The 14,944-nt window shown below is 39.9% G+C and overlaps 1 pseudogene; it reads right to left on the bottom strand.

Moving 5' to 3' along the window:
* Window positions 1–1,356: 1,356 nt before the first annotated feature.
* On the bottom strand, window positions 1,357–12,032 carry LOC110521360 (annotated as a pseudogene).
* Between the last annotated feature and the right edge of the window lie 2,912 nt (window positions 12,033–14,944).

The following is a 14,944-nucleotide window of genomic DNA, read 5'->3' as shown; positions in this document are numbered from 1 at the left end:
TTTAACAATACAATCACAACTACAACCATTTCTTTTATATCTGATAAAGCACCATGATCCAAAAACAATCCTTACATCACTCACCTAATATCCTTTTTCCATTCAATATATATATCTATCCAGATTTCTCAATTTTTCATCTACCCAGATTGTGTTCTACACTGTGATTGACAATAAAACCAAAGCACTTGTCAGTAAATCACATCAAAGCTGTAGTAGGCAAAAACGCAAAGAAGATCTATTATACAGATGATCCATATCTGAATTGATTACCATGGCCAGCCAACAGGTTTCTTATTTCTCCCATACCTGCAGCTGTGTGTGCTACGGTGAGGCAGTAGAGGGCGTCATATCCATGCTAGTCCACCGCTGTCTTGCTCTCGCTACAGCGGAGATGTCACAAGATACAACACCAACCTATGGTGTCATAAGACACAAGAAAACATAGGTTTTTCATCATGAATACAAGAAAACATAGCTTTTTCATCATGAATACAAGAAAACATAGCTTTTTCATCATGAATACAAGAAAACATTGATTTTTCATCATGAATACAAGAAAACATAGGTTTTTCATCATGAATACAAGAAAACATAGCTTTTTCATCATGAATACAAGAAAACATCATGAATACTCAACTACCCTGGTCAACACACTATGCATGCTGATTTTTGTGTGAGAAATACTAACAATCCAATATTCGGTAATTAACGAATTAGCCATTATAGGCCAAAGTTAAAATACATGTTTCTAATGCTTATGAAATGTAATAGTTTCTTGTATACATGTTTATAAATGTTTACAAATAATGAAATACTTATTTACTAATATATTATAAATAGTTTAGTAATGCATAGTCATGAAAGTTGTTATAACATGTTACACTATATTCATTCTTCATTTTTCATATAAAATTACTGATTGTATTTTTGTATTAGTATTAGTATTGAACAATTGATTAACTCTACAATTGATTAAATCCTAGCCTAAATATGTTTGTATCAGTTTCCATGCACAAGATGGCCAAACAATAAAGAGATGCTACCAATTCTAGGAGTCATAATTACAGCAGGATTCGGCAGAGAGAAAAAGAGAGAGGGAGAGAGAACATGCACAGAGCATACACCTTTTGGTTTGTGTGACATGTTCTAAGAAATGATGTCCTAAGATTAAAGTCCTTCAGTCGTTACATTTCTTTTTTACAACTAGCTTCTAATTGCCATCTGCTATTGAACATTGAATAGTGTTCTACTCATACTCAAATCAAGTAGGTAAGTGCATAAGTCGTGTTCTCTTTTTATTCATCACAAAACCCTAAAAGACATGCAAGCAAAATAAAAATGCTATTCCAGTTGTAAAGGTTCAAATATTTATTTAATGTTCAGTCATATATACTTAAGTACATTTCTTCATACAGCAAGTGTTCTTCAAAATATGTTCAAGTTGCTGTGAAAAGGGAAATGATCTTAGTCGACAACATGGTCATACAAATCCATATCTGACTTAACCACAAAACTACTTTATATATCTAACATCTAAATACAAAATACAGCCATGGCTGACAACAACTGACTTATTATTAGGACATAGAGAAAGGCAGGTGAAATGGGACTGAGTCGTGCCACAGATATTATGCTGCCTCAAACATCTTCTTTCTGCCGTCCATGCCTGCCTTGTCATCAATGTTCTTAAGCCAGTCACCAACTGCCTCTTTGTCCTGTAAGGGTAGAGTGGGTGTTACAGCAGAGAGATCAGGTCAATAGAGAATCTAAGCTATTTGTTTAGGTTATTTAAAATTTTAGCTTTACGGGTATTCATAGTGATATTAGTCAATATGGATATACTCTAGAATGTTATGAAGAGTGATCAGATGAATTGCAATTAATTGCAAAGTCCCTCTTTGCCATGCAAATGAACTGAATCCCCCAAAAACATTTCCACTGCATTTCAGCCCTGCAACAAAAGGACCATCTGACATCATGTCAGTGATTCTCTCGTTAACACAGGTGTGAGTGCTGATTGAGTTTGAATAACAGACTGGAAGCTTAAAACGGAGGGTGGTGCTTGGAATCATTGTTCTTCCTCTGTCAACCATGGTTACCTGCAAGGAAACAAGTGCCGTCATCATTACATTGCACAAAAAGGGCTTCACAGGCAAGGATATTGCTGCCAGTATGATTGCACCTAAATCAAACATTTATCGGATCATCAAGAACTTCAAGGAGAGCAGTTCAATTGTTTTGAAGAAGGCTTCAGGGTGCCCAAGAAAGTACCGAAAGCGCCAGGACCGTCTCCTAAAGTTGATTCAGCTGCGGGATCGGGGCACCACCAGTACAGAGCTTGCTCAGGAATGGCAGCAGGCAGGTGTGAGTGCATCTGCACGCAGTGAGGCGAAGACTTTTGGAGGATGGCCTGGTGTCTAGAAGGGCAGCAAAGAAGCCCCTTCTCTCCAGGAAAAACATCAGGGACAGACTGATATTCTGCAAAAGGTACAGGGATTGGACTGCTGAGGACTGGGGTAAAGTCATTTTCTCTGATGAATCCCAATTTCCGATTGTTTGAGGCATCCGAAAAAAAAGCTTGTCCGGAGAAGACAAGGTGAGCACTACCATCAGTCCTGTGTCATGCCAACAGTAAAGTATCCTGAGACCATTCGTGTGTGGGGTTGCTTCTCAGCCTAGGGAGTGGGCTCACTAAACAATTTTGCCTAAGAACATAGCCATGAATAAAGAACGGTACCAACACATCCTCCGAGAGCAACTTCTCACAACCATCCAGGAACAGTTTGGTGACGAACAATGCCTTTTCCAGCATGATGGAGCACCATGCCGTAAGGCAAAAATTATAACTAAGTGGCTCGGGGAACAAAACATCGATATTTAGGGTCCATGGCCAGGAAACTCCCCAGACCTTAATCTCATTGAGAACTTGTGGTCAACCCTCGAGGCAGGTGGACAAACAAAAACCCACAAATTCTGACAAACTCCAAGCATTGATTATGCAAGAATGGGCTGCCATCAGTCAGGATGTGGCCAGAAGTTAATTGACAGCATGCCAGGGCGGATTGCAGAGGTCTTGAAGAAGAAAGGTCAACACTGCAAATATTGACTCTTTGCATCAACTTCATGTAATTGTCAATAAAAGCCTTTAACACATATGAAATGCTTGTAATTGTACTTCAGACAAAAATATCTAAAGACACTGAAGCAGCAAACGTTGTGGAAATTAATATTGGTGTCATTCTCAAAACTTATGGCCACGACTGTATGTAGGCACTGATACATAGCCTCGTGAAGTATCAAATTTATCAAAATGTATTTATAAAGCCCTTCTTACATCAGCTGATATCTCAAAGTGCTGTACAGAAACCCAGCCTAAAACCCTTAGAAATACTTTAAAGAACTACCTAAGTAGTTTTGGGGGGTTTCTGTTCATTACTCCACTATCTATATTTTTTACAACTTTTACTTCACTACATTTCTGAAGAAAATGATGTACTTTTTACTCCATACATTTTCGCTGACACCCAAAAGTACTCGTTACATTTGGAATGCTTAGCAGGACAGAAAATGTTTCAATTCACACACTTATTAAGAGAACATCCCTGGTTATCCCTACTGCCTCTGATCTGTCGGACTCACTAAACACAAATGCTTCATTTGTAAAATATGTCTGAGTGTTGGAGTGTGCCCCAGGATATCCGTCAATTTAAAAAAACAAGAACACTTTGCCGTTTATTTTGTAAATATATGAAAAACTTTTAATTATTCATACTTAGATTTTTACTTTTGATACTTAAGTATATTTTAAACCAAATACTTTTAGACTTTTACTCAAGTAGAATTTTACTGGGTGACTTTCACTTTTACTTGAGTCATTTTCTATTAAGGTATCTTTACTTTTACTCAAGTTTGACAATTGGGTACTTTTTCCACTACTGATATTTGATCAACTCCCAATATTGAGCGAACAGCATTGTTTTACAAAGTATCTTTGAGGGATAGGTTATTGGCAAGAGTGCATCTGCCATCACCGCTGAGCACACATACAGTGCCTTTGGAAAGTATTCAGACCCTTTGACTTCTTCCACATTTTGTTACATTACAGCCTTATTCTAAAATAGATGAAACAAAATAAAATCCTTAGCAATCTACACACAATACCCCATAACGACAAAGCAAAAACAGATTTTTTTGATCTTTTTAAATGTATAAAACATTTTTAAAAAAAACGTATTTACATAAGTATTCAGACCCTTTGCTATGAGTCTCAAAATTGGGCTCAGGTGCATCCTGTTTCCATTGATCATCCTTGAGATGTTGCAACAACTTGATTGGAGTCCACCTGTGGTAAATTCAATTGATTGGACATGATTTGGAAAGGCACACCTGTCTATAAAAGGTCCATCAGTTGACAGTGAATGTCAGAGCAAAAACCAGGTCAAAGGAATTGTCCATAGAGCTCCAAGACAGGATTGTGTCCAGGCACAGAACAGCACCAAAAAATGTCTGCAGCATTGAAGGTCCCCAAGAACACAGTGGCCTCCATCATTCTTAAATGGAAGAAATTCGTAACCACCAAGACTCTTTGTTGAGCTGGTTGCCCGGCCAAACTGAGCAATCAGGGGAGAAGAGCTTTGGTCAAGAAGGTGACCAAAAACCAGATGGTCTCTCTGACAGAGCTCTAGAGTTCCTCTGTGGAGATGGGAGAACCTTCCAGAAGGACAACCATCTCTGCAGCACTCCACCAATCAGGCCTTTATTGTAGAGTGGCCAGACGGAAGCCACTCTTCAGTAAAAGGCACTTTTCACACCACTTGAAGTTTGCCAAAAGGCACCTAAAGACTCTCGAAACATGAGAAACAAGATTCTCTGGTCAGAAGAAACCAAGATTTAACTCTTTGGCCTGAATGCCAAGCGTCACGTTTGGAGTAAATCTGGCACCAACTCTACAGTGAAGCATGGTGGTGGCAGAATCCTGCTGTGGGGATATTTTTAAGCGGCAGGGACTGAGAGACTTTTTATAGTCCCGTACCCCTTTAAACATTCAACCTCCAGCTGCGTACCCCCTCTAGCACCAGGGTTTGCACACTCTCAAATGCCGTTTTTTGGCATCGTTGTAAGCCTGCCACACACACTATACAATATTTATTAAACATTTGTCACAATATAACAAATAACAATATAATAATAATCAATAATTTTGCTCTTTATTTAGCCATCTTACATATAAAACCTTATTTGTTCATCAACAAAAATGGTGAATAACTCACTACAGGTTAATGAGAAGGGTATGCTTGAAAGGATGCACATAACTCTGCAATGTTGGGTTGTATTGGAGAGAGTCTCAGTCTTTTTCCACACACAGTCTGTGCCTGTATTTAGTTGTCATACTAGTGAGGGCCGAGAATCCACTCTCACATAGGTACATGGTTGCAAAGGGCATCAGTGTCTTAACAGAGCGATTTGCCAAGGCTGGATACTCTGAGCGCAGCCCAATCCAGAAATCTGGCAGTGGCTTCTGATTAAATTACATTTTCACAGAACCGCTTGTTGCAATTTCGATGAGACCCTCTTGTTCAGATATCAGTAAGTGGACTGGAGGGCAAGAAAGGGACAACGAATCCAGTTGTTTGTGTCATCCGTTTCGAGAAAGTACCTGAGTAATTGCGCACCCAACTCACTCAGGTGCTTCGCTATATCACATTTGACATTGTCCGTAAGCTTGAGTTCATTTGCACACAAAAAAAACATACAATGATGGAGAGACCTGTGTGTTGTCCTTGTTAATGCAGACAGAGAAGAGCTCCAACTTCTTAATCATAGCCTCAATTTTGTCCCGTACATTGAATATAGTTGCCGAGAGTCCCAGTAATCCTAGAATTCAGATCATTCAGGCGAGAAACAACATCACCCAGATAGGCCAGTCATGTGAGAAACTCGTCACCATGCAAGCGGTCAGACAAATGAAAATTTTAAGATTGTCTCTCAATTCAAGAAACGTGTCAGCACTTTGCCCCTTGATAACCCGCGCACTTTTGTATGTTGCAAAAGCGTTACATGGTCGCTGCCCATATCATTGCATAGTGCAGAAAATACCCAAGTGCAGTGTACCCAAGTGGGGTCAGGAGCAACTGCTTGCACTCACATTACCACTCCACTATGTCTCCCTGTCATGGCTCTTGCACCAATCAGTACAGATACCAACACATCTTGACCACCAAAGTCCATTTGATATCACAAAGCTGTCCAGTACTTTCAAAATATCCTCTCCTGTTGTCCTGGTTTCCAGAAGAGGATGTCTTCCTTAATGGCCCCCATAAACGTAACTGATATTTATCAGGAGCTGTGCCAGGCCCGCCACGTCTGTTGACTCCTCCGGCTGTAACGCACAGAATTCATTGGCTTGTATGCGAAGCAGTAATTGTTTCAAAACATCTCCTGCCATGTCATTGATGCGTCGTGAAACAGTGTTGTTTGATGAAGACATTGTCTGTATAGTTTTTTTGGCCTTTTCCCCCAGCGTTGTCCCAGCCATATCCGTGGCAGCATTTATCAATTTTCGAGCCAACGAAATGAGCAGCAGCTACATTTGACTGGTGGAATTAACGGTTAATGTGATTAATTATTTGACTAGGCTACCTGTATTTGACATTGTGTTGTTATTACTCTGAACACTAGATGGTTTCATTTAATTTTTGCCAGTGAAACAAGGCTACTCAGGCGAGAAAAAAACCTCACCCAAATGTATAGCCCCGTTGGACTTTTTGAAAATGTGAGGGGAAAAATATATATATATATTTTTTTAAATGTTTTATTTGACCTACCCTCGACGGCATTTTGCGTACCCCAGTTTGGGAATACTTGGCCTAGGCTATTGGTTGCATTCAAGACTAAGTTGTTTCTATTGATCTCAGTTTTTCAGGGTCAGAGTACCCTGTCATTACGGTTGTTTCAGGGTCAGAGTACCCTGTCATTACGGTTGTTTCAGGGTCAGAGTACCCTGTCATTACGGTTGTTTCAGGGTCAGAGTACCCTGTCATTACAGTTGTTTCAGGGTCAGAGTACCCTGTAGTTATGGTTATTTCAGAGTCAGAGGACCCTGTCATTATGTGTTATTTGTTTGGTATTAAAAAATATTTTGAAAATGTCTCCCTTCATGTAAAATTATGTAGAATTGCATGAAATGCTTTTTGCTAAATTATAGAATGTCTTCTGCTTCTGTCTTCTGCACCACTATACGCAAATTCAATGATAGAGACAGGCAACGCTTTATTATAAAGGTGACCCCCCCCCCCCCCAACTCAAAACATTTTACATCTTCCCATGGGTATTCACTGATATCCTTCCATAGTATTATACCAATTCTCTGCTTTGTAGATTTCCACACAAATACCCACCTCCTCTTTGACTTCCTTCTTCACTTCTTTCAGGTTGGCTCTGAAATCCATAGACACCTTGTGCTTGGAGCCCAGCAGTGCCTGGAGCATGGAGTCAGCAGACAAGCCTTGGAACTCAATCACTTTAATCCTCAAATCCTCAATCTGTGAAGAGAGGAAGTCAGTAAAAAGACTAGATCTGCACTCTTAACAAGAGAGAAAATCAACAAACATAATCAACCTCAAATGGCTACAATAGGATTTCATTTGACAGATTAACTTTGGTTTCTGTACCTCTTTGTCACACTTGCCCCCTTTGTCTGCCAGGTCGTATCTCTCCTCATCCACTTTATCAATCTGGTGATGAATTGTCTTGCACACTTCCTGCAGGAGGTTATTAACAAAAATGAACCTTGAACAACTAAAGATTGAAATGAAGAACTGAATGTAATAAAAACAACCCACCTGCACTGTGGCGCAACGAAAGGGAATTTCCTAACAGTGTCGATTGAAAATGTAGTTTAAGCATTTGATACTGTACCTGCAGTTCTGCCAATGACCCAGGCATGTCCAATGCAGCGCAGTTCTCATCCATGTAAAAAATATATATATTCCACTGCCTCTATGGCTTCTGCATCTAGCAAGCCCTTAGCAATCTGGAGCATCAAGCTCTGGAGAAGGAGAGAGAAGCAGGAATAGTGGCACAACTGGATGAAGGTTAACAGTGGAATACACATCACAACGCACAAAGACTTTCATTATAATGTAACATTATAACATATTGTGCTCAAGATAAAGTTTAATTACAAAAAATTGAATTCAATTTTACTCGTGACAAATTACCTTCAGATGATGCTTGTGACTCGATGCCATTATTTTCCTAAAAGAGTTGATCAAAAGATGTGTGAATTTCATAGAAATGTTTACATTTCTGATTTTTTTTAAATGGGACATGGGGCACTGGAGAGGTAAAGATGAGTTTCCAACCATTAATAAAAAAAAAGGCAATTTATTGATACTGTATGCATGGATGTCCAAGATCATGAAGTATACATCATAGAGTGAATGTTATATTTATTTTCCCACATTGAGCATATATAAAATATCCCATCTTACCCCACTTGCCCCTAATGGGAGGCTATTCCATTGATGAACACCAATATAGTAGTGAAGTTAATATTATTCACACAGGGCAGACAAATATAGTCATAAAAATCAGAGGAACATATTGGAACTTACTCAGACATCTTGGCCTCTTGTTTGCTTAAGACCCTTTTGGAAAGAAACGACAATACAACAATGTAATAAACTCAACCCTAACCCTAACCCTAACCCTAACCCTAACTTGCAAATATTTATGCACTCTTGACAACTTTTTTTTTCATTTGAATAGCATTTGAATACCAATAGCAATACTTTACCAAACAGAATTGACTTCGATGAATGAGAGGTAACATTGTGCTCCCTCATGTAACAGTTAAGAATGTGCCGTAAACTCACTCCACAGCTAGCTTGAAATGTCACCAATGGTGCTATCAAATTGGATCCTTTTCTACAGCACAACTAGTTTTGGCGGTCACGTGTGTTTGCGACCAGAGGACCAGTAGTTCAAGCCCAGAAAGGGGACAGGGACAGCACTGTTAGCAGCACACTGACGCTAGTTTCACGCAAGAGGGTTAGGATAGTTATTTCCCTGCTGTGTTCAGGGAAAGGAGCTCATTTCTAAAATTGTGTCTAAGGAAGGAGCCAGCTGTCTTCTTGGGATTCTCTTCTGATACTGTCAGTTGTCATCAGCAGGTCAATTATAACCTAACACTTTCTCATGTGCCTCCAAACTGTACTGTAGCACAGTACACCACTGAGACAGCCAAGGACGACGATTTGAAGGAGCTTCATCCCCAACATACAGAATAATCAATAGATTTACAACCACGCAGCCTTCGCCCCCTAAAAAATAATGATTGGACAAAATGATGAAACATGCTACATGTACTTTACAATATTTGTAAGCATCTGCCAGTGACTGAGGATGTGGTCTTGAAGGACAGAGGTGATTATCTGTGATGTATGTGACGACCCAAGACATATTCGCATTCCAAATTAAAACGATTTCAAACTACTCTTTGAAGATCCAACAACAATCAAATTGGAAATGCTAGTAATTATAAACTTACAAAAAAATCATTACATTTGTAAACAAAACCAAATGTACTTTGGCATGATGCACATGACATAAATACATGACAACTGACAAAATCAAATTAAATGTATGTCCACTGACGTCAAAGGAGACTGGCGAGTGAGTATAGCTTTCTAAATGAATTTCTCATGTAGGAGTATGGTTTAAAAATATCAAGTAGCTGGCAATGTTCCCAAGAATTTGCTACACCTCATTGAACAGCGATGTTCGCCAGAATTTGCCACGGTCTGATTCGGTCATGTCAGTTACACAATTAGATATATTTAACGCTACATTCCAGACTATATTGAACTCAAACAAACGTATTAAATAAGATAAACATGTTAACCCTGCACATTCTTATTTCTTGTGAGATTTATTTTATGATAATTTTATGACTAAAAGACAAGTGAGCAAAGTTGTTAAATAAGTGATAATGCTCGAGAAGCCGGTGTTTGCGCTTTTAACCAATCAGCATTCAGGATTAGACCCAACCGTTGAACAATGCTCTATAATATGGGTGTTTTGACAGGACTATACCCCCCCCCCAACATTAAAGGTTTATCACTAGTTTCTTTATCACCAAAGCTTTATCTAAACCGATTTAAACAGTGCTTTTGCACACAGAGAGACACCTGGTCTGATCTCACGTGTGCAGCTGATTGCAGGGTTTCCAAACCGAAGGAGGAGTGCTAATCCAGAACAGCAAAACCAGTGGAGTTGCTGAAATCCTGTGATTCTTAACCAAGCTGAAAACAGGGAGCAGATAGAGAGTCAGGATAGACCTGTTAGAGAAAGCTGGCGATCGAGCAGTACACACGTCTGGGACTGTGACAGGCAACTGAAATGTTATGAGGGTTTTAATGGGATACTGTGACAGGTCAGAAAAACTCTGCATTTCTCTTTATGGAATTGGATTGAAGTCCAGCTCCAGACCAATGGTTCAGCAAGCTGCTGTAACTCTAGTCACAACCCAACCTCCCTGCTGCCTTCATATACATAAGCAACCCTTCAAGATTGTTATTGTAGTTGTATTGCTTATTTATGTAACCGCCTGTCAATTGCAAGATGAGTTACAAACGTACAGTGAAGACCAAGACTGTACAGCAGAATTATTCAGCCTATTTGTCCTTGAGTTGATGGTGGACAATTAGTTCTGGTTTCGGAGGACTCTGCAAGTACTGTCTACCCTTCTCTGTGGCAGGAGATTATGTAGAGATGTAGGATCTTAATTTGAGGCAGTTTGCTACAGCAGGAAAATAATCTTGCAGCAAGCAACAGGAAATATGTAGTATTGTGTGTATTATAATTAATGGACATATTTGTAGGGGTTGATACATTTTTCGTAAGGGAAAATCAAGTCTGAAATTTCCAAGTGGGAATTAGAAGCCTTTTTAAACCTCAAATACACTAGAAGTTTTACATTTCCTGCATTACAGGAAAGTTCTCCTGCAAAAGGGTGAAGAGTCAGTGGGATGTCTCTATTCTTTGTTATTATCTTGCTTGTCCTTTTCTGTACCCTGTCCAGTGCAGCTTGCTGCTTCTTTGTGCCACCCACCAGCAACATACTGACATACTCAAGGCGTGGTGGGATCACTGTGGTGTAGATTTCCACAAGGTCCTCAGTGTGAAGACTGTTTCTTGCCATCACAGTCAGGAAGGGTAGATGCTTTGAAGCCCTTTTCACTGCCTGGTCAATATGTTGGTTACCACTGAGTTGGTTGTCCAAGTGGAAGCCAAGGTATTTTGTTCCAACTGGAACAGCCTGTCTACCCAGGTTCATTGGAGCCTGCTGGTGGGGATTTCTAGAGAAACAAATTAGTTGGACAGAAGTATGTTGTTGTCTTCCGCCCATTCATCCAGTTACTTCAACTCCTCTTCCATTGAGGTGTCATTTTCAATGTTTTCTAGCCTTAGAGAACAGGACAAATCAAAGATGACTCTCCGAGTGCACATGTGGAGCAGAAAGAGGTAAGACGAGACAACCCCACCCTGTGGGACCCCAGATGTTACCTCTGTCCATGAGCTGTACATTCCATGTGCCATCCCCCTCTGTGTTCTCCCTGTTGTGTAGCTGTGAGGCCAGGTGAGTAGCCTTGGACACAGACCCAGACTGGCCAGATGCTGGAGGAGTTTAGCATGGTTGACACGATCAAAAGCTTGTGACATGTCAGCCACCAGAACCTGAACCACCGTGGTTTGCTTTAAGTCTGTCTCTGTAAGCCAGGTGTGTGTGACTCTGACCAGCTCATTTGTTGTGCTGTGGTTAGCCAAGTATGCATACTGGCTTTTGCATTCCTGAAGAGCAACTACTGTAGGTAGAAGCTCTTCACAATGGACCTTTCCTGGAATTTTCCCAGACAGGATGGAGGAGATATTGGTCTCCAGTCACTTTTCTTTCCAGGACTGGGAACCACACTTAAGGTACATAACCCAGTAGGTGTTTACTAAGTGTGTGACCACCAGAGATTGCCCCCCCCCCCCCAATCCTCCCTGATACACGTGTACATATTGGACTATAAATTGTGCCTTCATGTAATATATGTATGGTCAAATGCCATTTACTTTATGTTCTTATCTTTTATTATTTCTTATTGTTTTGCAATGTTGAGAAGGAACCTGCAAGTAAGCATTTTGTTGGACTTTGTATACTACGTGTTCTTTACATACGACTAATAAAACTTGAAACTAAACTGAAACTAGCTAGATCCTCTGCAGATTCCTTTATTACCCGCGGAGACATCTGGACAAAATGCTTTCTATATAATAAGAATAATTTGGTGGGTGCTTATATTTGTCCTATAGTGTACAAAACATTAAGGACACTTGCTATTTCCATGACACACTGACCAGGTGAATCAAGGTGAACGCTATGATCCCTTATTGATGTCAACTTCAATCAGTGTAGATGAAGGGGAGGAGACAGGTTAAATAAACATTTTTAAGCCTTGAGACAATTGAGACATGGATTGTGTATGTGTGCCATTCAGAGGGTGAATCGGCAAGACAAAATATTTAAGTGCCTTAGAAAGAGGTATGTTAGTAGGTGCCAGGCAGACCGGTTTGTGTCAAGAACTACAATGCTGCTGGGTTTTTCATTCTCATATCCCGCTGCTGGTTTTTTGCATATCCCAACACCCCCTTTCACGGCCACTGTGTCTTAAAATAACTTGTTACATTAGTCAGAATATAATATTCATGTAAACTGTGCTACTAGAAGAATATATACAAATCCTCAATATACAGTACATTCGGAAAGTATTCAGAGCCCTTGACTTTTTCCACATTGTTACCTTATAGCCTTATTCTAAAATTGTTAAATTGTTTTTTTCCCCTCAACACATTACCCTATAATGACAAAGCGAAAACAAGTTTTTTGAAATGTTTGCAAATGTTTGCAAAAAATAATTAGAAATATCTTATTTACATAAGTATTCAGACCCTTTACTCAGTACTTTGTTGAAGCACATTTGGCAGCGATTACAGCCTTGAGTCTTCTTGGGTATGACGCTACAAGCTTGGCACCTGTATTTGGGGAGTTTCTCCCATTCTTCTCTGCAGATCCTCTCAAGCTCTGTCAGTTTGGATGGGTTGCTGACCAGCTATTTTCAGGTCTCTCCAGAGATGTTAGATCGGGTTCAAGTCCAGGCTCTGGCTGGGCCACTCAAGGACATTCAGAGACTTGTCCCGAAGCCAATCCTGCGTTATCTTGGCTGTGTGCTTAGTCGTTTTCTTGTTGGAAGGTGAACCTTCACCCCAGTCTGAGGTCCTGAGCGCTCTGAAGCAGGCTTTCATCAAGGATCTCTCTCTACTTTGCTCATCTTTCCCTCGATCCTGACTAGTCTCCCAGTCCCTGCCGCTGAAAAACATCCCCACAGCATGATGCTGCCACCACCATGCTTCACTGTAGGGATAGTGCTAGGTTTCGTCCAGACATGACGCTTGGCATTCAGGCCAAAGAGTTCAATCTCTGTTTCATCAGACCAGAGAATCTTGTTTCTCATGGTCTGAGAGTCCTTTAGGAGCCGTTTGGCAACCTCCAATCGGGCTGTCATGTGCCTCTTACTGAAGAGTGGCTCCCGTCTGGCCACTCTACCATAAAGGCCTGATGGTGGAGTGCTGCAGAGATGGTTGTCCTTCTAGAAGGCTCTCCCATCTACACAGAGGAATTCTGGAGTCTGTCAGAGTGACCATCGGGTTCTTGGTCACCTCCCTGACCAAGGCCCTTCTCCCCCCGATTGCTTAGTTTGGCTGCGCGGCCAGCTCTAGAAAGAGTCTTGGTGGATTCAAACTTCTTCCATTTAAGAATGATGGAGGCGACTGTGTTCTTCGGGACCTTCAATGGTGCAAAAATGTTTTGGTACCCTTCCCCAGATCTTTGACTTGACACAATCCTGTCTCGAGCTCTATGGTCAATTCCTTCGACCTCATGGCTTGGTTTTTGCTCTGACATTGACTGTCATCTGTGGGACCTTATAGACAGGAGTGTGCCTTTCCAAATCATGTCCAATCAAAGGAAACAGGATGAACCTGGGATAGATTTTGAATCTCATAACTAAGGGTTTGAATACTTATGTAAATAAGGTATTTCTGTTTTTTTTATTTGGTAGATTTGTCATAATGGGGTATTGTGTGTAGATTGATGAGGGAAAAAATAAATTTCATCCATTTTAGAATAAGGCTGTAACATAACAAAATATGGAAAAAGTCAAGGGGTCTGATTACTTTCCAAGTGCACTGTAAAGACACTTACCACTGAAGCGTCAATAAGATTCCATCTGATGTTTAAGTGAGTATTTATCTGTTGAGAGTAGGAAAGTAATAAATTACAGTAAATGCAAATTGTAGACAGGAAACATTTAACTACAATTTTGAAAACATAGAATTGCTTAGTCAATTTGTTTCAATTGTAAGAGTGAACAATGAAATAATATACTTGCTTTTACTTTGTAATACAAAAGGGAAAAATGCAAAATAATGAAGTAACTCACCTTAATTTCAGTGACAATGACAAAGACCTCAAAAAGACTGCAGAAAACATTGCTGAGCCCAATTGTTGACAGGTTTTTTTTTCTCATATTAGCCTGAACTGTTGAATGAATAAAATCTATAAAACAAGTCTCATGATTTTACTTAACATAAAGTTTTCTTTATCCAACAATAACTGAATAATGTTCCAGATAACATGGTACAACATGACAGAAAGCATTGATTTCAAAGCCTCTAGAAACGTGTTACTGTACATGCTGCACAAATTAGACTAGAAAATCGGAGTCGAGTATTAAAGAGATTGAACGGGATTTTAAAAGTATTCTTATTTTTAATTTGGAGGATGTAACGTATCATACAAAATGGGTGACGTTGCACACAATTGTGCACAATTTTC

This window comes from Oncorhynchus mykiss, chromosome 30 (genome assembly GCF_013265735.2).
Source record: "Oncorhynchus mykiss isolate Arlee chromosome 30, USDA_OmykA_1.1, whole genome shotgun sequence".
NCBI lineage: Eukaryota > Metazoa > Chordata > Actinopteri > Salmoniformes > Salmonidae > Oncorhynchus > Oncorhynchus mykiss.
This window is presented reverse-complemented; position numbering and strand designations above follow the sequence as displayed.